The 9,469-nt window shown below is 53.9% G+C and overlaps 23 non-coding genes across 23 annotated transcripts; 5 read left to right on the forward strand and 18 right to left on the reverse strand.

The window, feature by feature from the left end:
- The first annotated feature begins 259 nt into the window (after positions 1 to 259).
- Trnag-ucc (transfer RNA glycine (anticodon UCC)) lies at positions 260 to 331 on the forward strand. Its single transcript has one exon. It is a non-coding gene; the product is annotated as a tRNA-Gly (tRNA).
- Positions 332 to 914: 583 nt separating this feature from the next.
- On the reverse strand, positions 915 to 988 carry Trnai-aau (transfer RNA isoleucine (anticodon AAU)). Its single transcript has one exon. It is a non-coding gene; the product is annotated as a tRNA-Ile (tRNA).
- Positions 989 to 1,187: 199 nt separating this feature from the next.
- Trnae-uuc (transfer RNA glutamic acid (anticodon UUC)) lies at positions 1,188 to 1,259 on the reverse strand. Its single transcript has one exon. It is a non-coding gene; the product is annotated as a tRNA-Glu (tRNA).
- Positions 1,260 to 1,564: 305 nt separating this feature from the next.
- On the reverse strand, positions 1,565 to 1,637 carry Trnam-cau (transfer RNA methionine (anticodon CAU)). The gene has a single exon. It is a non-coding gene; the product is annotated as a tRNA-Met (tRNA).
- Positions 1,638 to 1,797: 160 nt separating this feature from the next.
- Positions 1,798 to 1,868, reverse strand: Trnag-gcc (transfer RNA glycine (anticodon GCC)). Its single transcript has one exon. It is a non-coding gene; the product is annotated as a tRNA-Gly (tRNA).
- Positions 1,869 to 2,229: 361 nt separating this feature from the next.
- Positions 2,230 to 2,301, forward strand: Trnag-ucc (transfer RNA glycine (anticodon UCC)). The gene has a single exon. It is a non-coding gene; the product is annotated as a tRNA-Gly (tRNA).
- A 583-nt stretch (positions 2,302 to 2,884) lies between these two features.
- Trnai-aau (transfer RNA isoleucine (anticodon AAU)) lies at positions 2,885 to 2,958 on the reverse strand. The gene has a single exon. It is a non-coding gene; the product is annotated as a tRNA-Ile (tRNA).
- Positions 2,959 to 3,157: 199 nt separating this feature from the next.
- Trnae-uuc (transfer RNA glutamic acid (anticodon UUC)) lies at positions 3,158 to 3,229 on the reverse strand. The gene has a single exon. It is a non-coding gene; the product is annotated as a tRNA-Glu (tRNA).
- Positions 3,230 to 3,534: 305 nt separating this feature from the next.
- On the reverse strand, positions 3,535 to 3,607 carry Trnam-cau (transfer RNA methionine (anticodon CAU)). The gene has a single exon. It is a non-coding gene; the product is annotated as a tRNA-Met (tRNA).
- Positions 3,608 to 3,767: 160 nt separating this feature from the next.
- On the reverse strand, positions 3,768 to 3,838 carry Trnag-gcc (transfer RNA glycine (anticodon GCC)). The gene has a single exon. It is a non-coding gene; the product is annotated as a tRNA-Gly (tRNA).
- A 361-nt stretch (positions 3,839 to 4,199) lies between these two features.
- On the forward strand, positions 4,200 to 4,271 carry Trnag-ucc (transfer RNA glycine (anticodon UCC)). Its single transcript has one exon. It is a non-coding gene; the product is annotated as a tRNA-Gly (tRNA).
- Positions 4,272 to 4,854: 583 nt separating this feature from the next.
- On the reverse strand, positions 4,855 to 4,928 carry Trnai-aau (transfer RNA isoleucine (anticodon AAU)). The gene has a single exon. It is a non-coding gene; the product is annotated as a tRNA-Ile (tRNA).
- A 199-nt stretch (positions 4,929 to 5,127) lies between these two features.
- Trnae-uuc (transfer RNA glutamic acid (anticodon UUC)) lies at positions 5,128 to 5,199 on the reverse strand. The gene has a single exon. It is a non-coding gene; the product is annotated as a tRNA-Glu (tRNA).
- A 305-nt stretch (positions 5,200 to 5,504) lies between these two features.
- Positions 5,505 to 5,577, reverse strand: Trnam-cau (transfer RNA methionine (anticodon CAU)). Its single transcript has one exon. It is a non-coding gene; the product is annotated as a tRNA-Met (tRNA).
- A 160-nt stretch (positions 5,578 to 5,737) lies between these two features.
- Positions 5,738 to 5,808, reverse strand: Trnag-gcc (transfer RNA glycine (anticodon GCC)). The gene has a single exon. It is a non-coding gene; the product is annotated as a tRNA-Gly (tRNA).
- Positions 5,809 to 6,169: 361 nt separating this feature from the next.
- Trnag-ucc (transfer RNA glycine (anticodon UCC)) lies at positions 6,170 to 6,241 on the forward strand. The gene has a single exon. It is a non-coding gene; the product is annotated as a tRNA-Gly (tRNA).
- Positions 6,242 to 6,824: 583 nt separating this feature from the next.
- Trnai-aau (transfer RNA isoleucine (anticodon AAU)) lies at positions 6,825 to 6,898 on the reverse strand. The gene has a single exon. It is a non-coding gene; the product is annotated as a tRNA-Ile (tRNA).
- Positions 6,899 to 7,097: 199 nt separating this feature from the next.
- Positions 7,098 to 7,169, reverse strand: Trnae-uuc (transfer RNA glutamic acid (anticodon UUC)). Its single transcript has one exon. It is a non-coding gene; the product is annotated as a tRNA-Glu (tRNA).
- Positions 7,170 to 7,474: 305 nt separating this feature from the next.
- On the reverse strand, positions 7,475 to 7,547 carry Trnam-cau (transfer RNA methionine (anticodon CAU)). The gene has a single exon. It is a non-coding gene; the product is annotated as a tRNA-Met (tRNA).
- Positions 7,548 to 7,707: 160 nt separating this feature from the next.
- Trnag-gcc (transfer RNA glycine (anticodon GCC)) lies at positions 7,708 to 7,778 on the reverse strand. Its single transcript has one exon. It is a non-coding gene; the product is annotated as a tRNA-Gly (tRNA).
- A 361-nt stretch (positions 7,779 to 8,139) lies between these two features.
- Positions 8,140 to 8,211, forward strand: Trnag-ucc (transfer RNA glycine (anticodon UCC)). The gene has a single exon. It is a non-coding gene; the product is annotated as a tRNA-Gly (tRNA).
- Positions 8,212 to 8,794: 583 nt separating this feature from the next.
- Trnai-aau (transfer RNA isoleucine (anticodon AAU)) lies at positions 8,795 to 8,868 on the reverse strand. The gene has a single exon. It is a non-coding gene; the product is annotated as a tRNA-Ile (tRNA).
- A 199-nt stretch (positions 8,869 to 9,067) lies between these two features.
- On the reverse strand, positions 9,068 to 9,139 carry Trnae-uuc (transfer RNA glutamic acid (anticodon UUC)). Its single transcript has one exon. It is a non-coding gene; the product is annotated as a tRNA-Glu (tRNA).
- Between the last annotated feature and the right edge of the window lie 330 nt (positions 9,140 to 9,469).

Genomic DNA, 9,469 nt, shown 5'->3' on the forward strand with positions numbered 1-9,469 from the left:
CGCTGAATCCTGCACTGCACTGCACTGCACTGCACGGCACTGCTTAAAAATGCCTCCACAACGCGGTCCTCTGCGTACTGTTGCGTCGCCGGCGCCGACTCTTGCCAAAGGATGCGAAATGTGCGCGGATACGCTGTCCGAATGCGTCTGGATGTGCTCCCCTAGCCTACCTCGAAATGCGCCTGCCAGGTACGATCACCTTCGGCCGCTGCCGACAGGCGGGAAGCCGACACAGCGCGGAGGCGGGGCGCTCGCTTGTGCGGTGGTGGTGTAATGGTCAGCATAGTTGCCTTCCAAGCAGTTGATCCGGGTTCGATTCCCGGCCACCGCAGCAGGCTTTTAATTTCGCGTATGAGTACTTTTGCCGCGCGCTCTTAAATTATTGTTTTTTTCCCCCCTCTTACTCGCTGCATACCAGCCCTTAGTGTGTCTCGACTTGTCTCGACTTTGCTCAGCTGACGCGAGAGCTGACGCTCTCAAATCGGCCTATATCAAAACGACAAGCACGATAAACGACTGAGAGAGGGGAGGAGAGGCGAGGCGATGGACACACAGCACGCCCCTTCATTTCACGGTGGCGTCTCCCTCACCGAATCGGGCTGTAGCTCCGAAAAGAAAAATAGGAAGTAAAACTGCCAATAGTACACTGTGTTCCCACGCGCTCACCCGCCCAAGTACTGACAAGGGCCAAAGTTGTTACGCATCGGCAATCAGACATTTTCTTTCATTTTCTCTTCATCGGTTGAGAACCAGTGTATTCAAAATATTATGCCCATTGCCGAGTGAATGCTGTAGCGCTTCCCGACAAGTCGGGTTCGGATCCTCTGTCAACTTCCACGCATGGTGATGATCTTTTGGTCATCACACTCGCCAGCTGAAATCGGCGCTGCCTTTTCGTAGTAGTAAAAGAGTAGTGGCCCGTGGGGGGATCGAACCCGCGACCTTCGCGTTATTAGCACGACGCTCTAACCAACTGAGCTAACGGGCCTCGGCAGATGCAGTTGCTCAGCCCTAAACTGGAAACAGCTGGCATGAAGCCATACACCATTTCTATGGTCGTCGTGTGTCTGCTTCCCTAGTCTATATTCTGCTGACGGTCACGAAACAGTAGCTATATTGCGAGCAGGACGGGAAACGGCCGCTCGGACAGCTCAAACTTGTCACGATTCGTGTGGAAAAAAATTACGTTCCGGTACCGGGAATCGAACCCGGGCCTCCTGGGTGAAAGCCAGGTATCCTAGCCACTAGACCACACCGGATGTGGCCGTTCCATTGGACCGTTCGTACGGTCGCTTGTCGCATTTCGTGTCGAGTGCCACGTCGGCGCCCTTCTCTCTTTGCGAGCATCTTTGCACATACTGACTGGCAAGGCGCGCACCTCAAACGTCGCAGAGCAATGCTTTTGGCTTCATGCTGTGCTGGAAGAAGAGGAAAAGGGAAGCTGTAAGTAGCAATAAGCGGAAGTAAACATTTTCCCGCTGAAGCGTTGAAACGTTGTGGATAACAAACAAGAAATACGTTGGCGCCCTAGCAACAGCACCACCATCAGTCACAGAAAATTAAATGCCCCGGGTGAGGATCGAACTCACGACCTTAAGATTATGAGACTTACGCGCTGCCTACTGCGCTACCGAGGCACGGGTGAACCGTTTCTCCTGGAAACTGGGTAAGTTGCGTACCCAATATTAGACGTAGAAACACTGTACTTCCTGGATAACGTGTTCTGTTGCTACACGTTCATTGCCGGCCCAGTTGATTGCGGTGTTGCGGCAGCATTATCGCGGGAAAGCAAAATGATGCATCGGCCGGGAATCGAACCCGGGCCGCCCGCGTGGCAGGCGAGCATTCTACCACTGAACCACCGATGCTCTGGCCAGCGGTAACTTCGCGCTGCTTCCCGAGCAGATGTCTCAAGGGAAAGTGGGGCTGCCGTCAAGCGCCGTAGCATTCTGTGCAGAAGACGCTGCAGACGCTGAATCCTGCACTGCACTGCACTGCACTGCACGGCACTGCTTAAAAATGCCTCCAGAACGCGGTCCTCTGCGTACTGTTGCGTCGCCGGCGCCGACTCTTGCCAAAGGATGCGAAATGTGCGCGGATACGCTGTCCGAATGCGTCTGGATGTGCTCCCCTAGCCTACCTCGAAATGCGCCTGCCAGGTACGATCACCTTCGGCCGCTGCCGACAGGCGGGAAGCCGACACAGCGCGGAGGCGGGGCGCTCGCTTGTGCGGTGGTGGTGTAATGGTCAGCATAGTTGCCTTCCAAGCAGTTGATCCGGGTTCGATTCCCGGCCACCGCAGCAGGCTTTTAATTTCGCGTATGAGTACTTTTGCCGCGCGCTCTTAAATTATTGTTTTTTTCCCCCCTCTTACTCGCTGCATACCAGCCCTTAGTGTGTCTCGACTTGTCTCGACTTTGCTCAGCTGACGCGAGAGCTGACGCTCTCAAATCGGCCTATATCAAAACGACAAGCACGATAAACGACTGAGAGAGGGGAGGAGAGGCGAGGCGATGGACACACAGCACGCCCCTTCATTTCACGGTGGCGTCTCCCTCACCGAATCGGGCTGTAGCTCCGAAAAGAAAAATAGGAAGTAAAACTGCCAATAGTACACTGTGTTCCCACGCGCTCACCCGCCCAAGTACTGACAAGGGCCAAAGTTGTTACGCATCGGCAATCAGACATTTTCTTTCATTTTCTCTTCATCGGTTGAGAACCAGTGTATTCAAAATATTATGCCCATTGCCGAGTGAATGCTGTAGCGCTTCCCGACAAGTCGGGTTCGGATCCTCTGTCAACTTCCACGCATGGTGATGATCTTTTGGTCATCACACTCGCCAGCTGAAATCGGCGCTGCCTTTTCGTAGTAGTAAAAGAGTAGTGGCCCGTGGGGGGATCGAACCCGCGACCTTCGCGTTATTAGCACGACGCTCTAACCAACTGAGCTAACGGGCCTCGGCAGATGCAGTTGCTCAGCCCTAAACTGGAAACAGCTGGCATGAAGCCATACACCATTTCTATGGTCGTCGTGTGTCTGCTTCCCTAGTCTATATTCTGCTGACGGTCACGAAACAGTAGCTATATTGCGAGCAGGACGGGAAACGGCCGCTCGGACAGCTCAAACTTGTCACGATTCGTGTGGAAAAAAATTACGTTCCGGTACCGGGAATCGAACCCGGGCCTCCTGGGTGAAAGCCAGGTATCCTAGCCACTAGACCACACCGGATGTGGCCGTTCCATTGGACCGTTCGTACGGTCGCTTGTCGCATTTCGTGTCGAGTGCCACGTCGGCGCCCTTCTCTCTTTGCGAGCATCTTTGCACATACTGACTGGCAAGGCGCGCACCTCAAACGTCGCAGAGCAATGCTTTTGGCTTCATGCTGTGCTGGAAGAAGAGGAAAAGGGAAGCTGTAAGTAGCAATAAGCGGAAGTAAACATTTTCCCGCTGAAGCGTTGAAACGTTGTGGATAACAAACAAGAAATACGTTGGCGCCCTAGCAACAGCACCACCATCAGTCACAGAAAATTAAATGCCCCGGGTGAGGATCGAACTCACGACCTTAAGATTATGAGACTTACGCGCTGCCTACTGCGCTACCGAGGCACGGGTGAACCGTTTCTCCTGGAAACTGGGTAAGTTGCGTACCCAATATTAGACGTAGAAACACTGTACTTCCTGGATAACGTGTTCTGTTGCTACACGTTCATTGCCGGCCCAGTTGATTGCGGTGTTGCGGCAGCATTATCGCGGGAAAGCAAAATGATGCATCGGCCGGGAATCGAACCCGGGCCGCCCGCGTGGCAGGCGAGCATTCTACCACTGAACCACCGATGCTCTGGCCAGCGGTAACTTCGCGCTGCTTCCCGAGCAGATGTCTCAAGGGAAAGTGGGGCTGCCGTCAAGCGCCGTAGCATTCTGTGCAGAAGACGCTGCAGACGCTGAATCCTGCACTGCACTGCACTGCACTGCACGGCACTGCTTAAAAATGCCTCCACAACGCGGTCCTCTGCGTACTGTTGCGTCGCCGGCGCCGACTCTTGCCAAAGGATGCGAAATGTGCGCGGATACGCTGTCCGAATGCGTCTGGATGTGCTCCCCTAGCCTACCTCGAAATGCGCCTGCCAGGTACGATCACCTTCGGCCGCTGCCGACAGGCGGGAAGCCGACACAGCGCGGAGGCGGGGCGCTCGCTTGTGCGGTGGTGGTGTAATGGTCAGCATAGTTGCCTTCCAAGCAGTTGATCCGGGTTCGATTCCCGGCCACCGCAGCAGGCTTTTAATTTCGCGTATGAGTACTTTTGCCGCGCGCTCTTAAATTATTGTTTTTTTCCCCCCTCTTACTCGCTGCATACCAGCCCTTAGTGTGTCTCGACTTGTCTCGACTTTGCTCAGCTGACGCGAGAGCTGACGCTCTCAAATCGGCCTATATCAAAACGACAAGCACGATAAACGACTGAGAGAGGGGAGGAGAGGCGAGGCGATGGACACACAGCACGCCCCTTCATTTCACGGTGGCGTCTCCCTCACCGAATCGGGCTGTAGCTCCGAAAAGAAAAATAGGAAGTAAAACTGCCAATAGTACACTGTGTTCCCACGCGCTCACCCGCCCAAGTACTGACAAGGGCCAAAGTTGTTACGCATCGGCAATCAGACATTTTCTTTCATTTTCTCTTCATCGGTTGAGAACCAGTGTATTCAAAATATTATGCCCATTGCCGAGTGAATGCTGTAGCGCTTCCCGACAAGTCGGGTTCGGATCCTCTGTCAACTTCCACGCATGGTGATGATCTTTTGGTCATCACACTCGCCAGCTGAAATCGGCGCTGCCTTTTCGTAGTAGTAAAAGAGTAGTGGCCCGTGGGGGGATCGAACCCGCGACCTTCGCGTTATTAGCACGACGCTCTAACCAACTGAGCTAACGGGCCTCGGCAGATGCAGTTGCTCAGCCCTAAACTGGAAACAGCTGGCATGAAGCCATACACCATTTCTATGGTCGTCGTGTGTCTGCTTCCCTAGTCTATATTCTGCTGACGGTCACGAAACAGTAGCTATATTGCGAGCAGGACGGGAAACGGCCGCTCGGACAGCTCAAACTTGTCACGATTCGTGTGGAAAAAAATTACGTTCCGGTACCGGGAATCGAACCCGGGCCTCCTGGGTGAAAGCCAGGTATCCTAGCCACTAGACCACACCGGATGTGGCCGTTCCATTGGACCGTTCGTACGGTCGCTTGTCGCATTTCGTGTCGAGTGCCACGTCGGCGCCCTTCTCTCTTTGCGAGCATCTTTGCACATACTGACTGGCAAGGCGCGCACCTCAAACGTCGCAGAGCAATGCTTTTGGCTTCATGCTGTGCTGGAAGAAGAGGAAAAGGGAAGCTGTAAGTAGCAATAAGCGGAAGTAAACATTTTCCCGCTGAAGCGTTGAAACGTTGTGGATAACAAACAAGAAATACGTTGGCGCCCTAGCAACAGCACCACCATCAGTCACAGAAAATTAAATGCCCCGGGTGAGGATCGAACTCACGACCTTAAGATTATGAGACTTACGCGCTGCCTACTGCGCTACCGAGGCACGGGTGAACCGTTTCTCCTGGAAACTGGGTAAGTTGCGTACCCAATATTAGACGTAGAAACACTGTACTTCCTGGATAACGTGTTCTGTTGCTACACGTTCATTGCCGGCCCAGTTGATTGCGGTGTTGCGGCAGCATTATCGCGGGAAAGCAAAATGATGCATCGGCCGGGAATCGAACCCGGGCCGCCCGCGTGGCAGGCGAGCATTCTACCACTGAACCACCGATGCTCTGGCCAGCGGTAACTTCGCGCTGCTTCCCGAGCAGATGTCTCAAGGGAAAGTGGGGCTGCCGTCAAGCGCCGTAGCATTCTGTGCAGAAGACGCTGCAGACGCTGAATCCTGCACTGCACTGCACTGCACTGCACGGCACTGCTTAAAAATGCCTCCACAACGCGGTCCTCTGCGTACTGTTGCGTCGCCGGCGCCGACTCTTGCCAAAGGATGCGAAATGTGCGCGGATACGCTGTCCGAATGCGTCTGGATGTGCTCCCCTAGCCTACCTCGAAATGCGCCTGCCAGGTACGATCACCTTCGGCCGCTGCCGACAGGCGGGAAGCCGACACAGCGCGGAGGCGGGGCGCTCGCTTGTGCGGTGGTGGTGTAATGGTCAGCATAGTTGCCTTCCAAGCAGTTGATCCGGGTTCGATTCCCGGCCACCGCAGCAGGCTTTTAATTTCGCGTATGAGTACTTTTGCCGCGCGCTCTTAAATTATTGTTTTTTTCCCCCCTCTTACTCGCTGCATACCAGCCCTTAGTGTGTCTCGACTTGTCTCGACTTTGCTCAGCTGACGCGAGAGCTGACGCTCTCAAATCGGCCTATATCAAAACGACAAGCACGATAAACGACTGAGAGAGGGGAGGAGAGGCGAGGCGATGGACACACAGCACGCCCCTTCAATTCACGGTGGCGTCTCCCTCACCGAATCGGGCTGTAGCTCCGAAAAGAAAAATAGGAAGTAAAACTGCCAATAGTACACTGTGTTCCCACGCGCTCACCCGCCCAAGTACTGACAAGGGCCAAAGTTGTTACGCATCGGCAATCAGACATTTTCTTTCATTTTCTCTTCATCGGTTGAGAACCAGTGTATTCAAAATATTATGCCCATTGCCGAGTGAATGCTGTAGCGCTTCCCGACAAGTCGGGTTCGGATCCTCTGTCAACTTCCACGCATGGTGATGATCTTTTGGTCATCACACTCGCCAGCTGAAATCGGCGCTGCCTTTTCGTAGTAGTAAAAGAGTAGTGGCCCGTGGGGGGATCGAACCCGCGACCTTCGCGTTATTAGCACGACGCTCTAACCAACTGAGCTAACGGGCCTCGGCAGATGCAGTTGCTCAGCCCTAAACTGGAAACAGCTGGCATGAAGCCATACACCATTTCTATGGTCGTCGTGTGTCTGCTTCCCTAGTCTATATTCTGCTGACGGTCACGAAACAGTAGCTATATTGCGAGCAGGACGGGAAACGGCCGCTCGGACAGCTCAAACTTGTCACGATTCGTGTGGAAAAAAATTACGTTCCGGTACCGGGAATCGAACCCGGGCCTCCTGGGTGAAAGCCAGGTATCCTAGCCACTAGACCACACCGGATGTGGCCGTTCCATTGGACCGTTCGTACGGTCGCTTGTCGCATTTCGTGTCGAGTGCCACGTCGGCGCCCTTCTCTCTTTGCGAGCATCTTTGCACATACTGACTGGCAAGGCGCGCACCTCAAACGTCGCAGAGCAATGCTTTTGGCTTCATGCTGTGCTGGAAGAAGAGGAAAAGGGAAGCTGTAAGTAGCAATAAGCGGAAGTAAACATTTTCCCGCTGAAGCGTTGAAACGTTGTGGATAACAAACAAGAAATACGTTGGCGCCCTAGCAACAGCACCACCATCAGTCACAGAAAATTAAATGCCCCGGGTGAGGATCGAACTCACGACCTTAAGATTATGAGACTTACGCGCTGCCTACTGCGCTACCGAGGCACGGGTGAACCGTTTCTCCTGGAAACTGGGTAAGTTGCGTACCCAATATTAGACGTAGAAACACTGTACTTCCTGGATAACGTGTTCTGTTGCTACACGTTCATTGCCGGCCCAGTTGATTGCGGTGTTGCGGCAGCATTATCGCGGGAAAGCAAAATGATGCATCGGCCGGGAATCGAACCCGGGCCGCCCGCGTGGCAGGCGAGCATTCTACCACTGAACCACCGATGCTCTGGCCAGCGGTAACTTCGCGCTGCTTCCCGAGCAGATGTCTCAAGGGAAAGTGGGGCTGCCGTCAAGCGCCGTAGCATTCTGTGCAGAAGACGCTGCAGACGCTGAATCCTGCACTGCACTGCACTGCACTGCACGGCACTGCTTAAAAATGCCTCCACAACGCGGTCCTCTGCGTACTGTTGCGTCGCCGGCGCCGACTCTTGCCAAAGGATGCGAAATGTGCGCGGATACGCTGTCCGAATGCGTCTGGATGTGCTCCCCTAGCCTACCTCGAAATGCGCCTGCCAGGTACGATCACCTTCGGCCGCTGCCGACAGGCGGGAAGCCGACACAGCGCGGAGGCGGGGCGCTCGCTTGTGCGGTGGTGGTGTAATGGTCAGCATAGTTGCCTTCCAAGCAGTTGATCCGGGTTCGATTCCCGGCCACCGCAGCAGGCTTTTAATTTCGCGTATGAGTACTTTTGCCGCGCGCTCTTAAATTATTGTTTTTTTCCCCCCTCTTACTCGCTGCATACCAGCCCTTAGTGTGTCTCGACTTGTCTCGACTTTGCTCAGCTGACGCGAGAGCTGACGCTCTCAAATCGGCCTATATCAAAACGACAAGCACGATAAACGACTGAGAGAGGGGAGGAGAGGCGAGGCGATGGACACACAGCACGCCCCTTCATTTCACGGTGGCGTCTCCCTCACCGAATCGGGCTGTAGCTCCGAAAAGAAAAATAGGAAGTAAAACTGCCAATAGTACACTGTGTTCCCACGCGCTCACCCGCCCAAGTACTGACAAGGGCCAAAGTTGTTACGCATCGGCAATCAGACATTTTCTTTCATTTTCTCTTCATCGGTTGAGAACCAGTGTATTCAAAATATTATGCCCATTGCCGAGTGAATGCTGTAGCGCTTCCCGACAAGTCGGGTTCGGATCCTCTGTCAACTTCCACGCATGGTGATGATCTTTTGGTCATCACACTCGCCAGCTGAAATCGGCGCTGCCTTTTCGTAGTAGTAAAAGAGTAGTGGCCCGTGGGGGGATCGAACCCGCGACCTTCGCGTTATTAGCACGACGCTCTAACCAACTGAGCTAACGGGCCTCGGCAGATGCAGTTGCTCAGCCCTAAACTGGAAACAGCTGGCATGAAGCCATACACCATTTCTATGGTCGTCGTGTGTCTGCTTCCCTAGTCTATATTCTGCTGACGGTCACGAAACAGTAGCTATATTGCGAGCAGGACGGGAAACGGCCGCTCGGACAGCTCAAACTTGTCACGATTCGTGTGGAAAAAAATTACGTTCCGGTACCGGGAATCGAACCCGGGCCTCCTGGGTGAAAGCCAGGTATCCTAGCCACTAGACCACACCGGATGTGGCCGTTCCATTGGACCGTTCGTACGGTCGCTTGTCTCGCATTTCGTGTCGAGTGCCACGTCGGCGCCCTTCTCTCTTTGCGAGCATCTTTGCACATACTGACTGGCAAGGCGCGCACCTCAAACGTCGCAGAGCAATGCTTTTGGCTTCATGCTGTGCTGGAAGAAGAGGAAAAGGGAAGCTGTAAGTAGCAATAAGCGGAAGTAAACATTTTCCCGCTGAAGCGTTGAAACGTTGTGGATAACAAACAAGAAATACGTTGGCGCCCTAGCAACAGCACCACCATCAGTCACAGAAAATTAAATGCCCCGGGTGAGGATCGAACTC

Source organism: Schistocerca cancellata, unplaced genomic scaffold (assembly GCF_023864275.1).
Source record: "Schistocerca cancellata isolate TAMUIC-IGC-003103 unplaced genomic scaffold, iqSchCanc2.1 HiC_scaffold_600, whole genome shotgun sequence".
Lineage (NCBI taxonomy): Eukaryota > Metazoa > Arthropoda > Insecta > Orthoptera > Acrididae > Schistocerca > Schistocerca cancellata.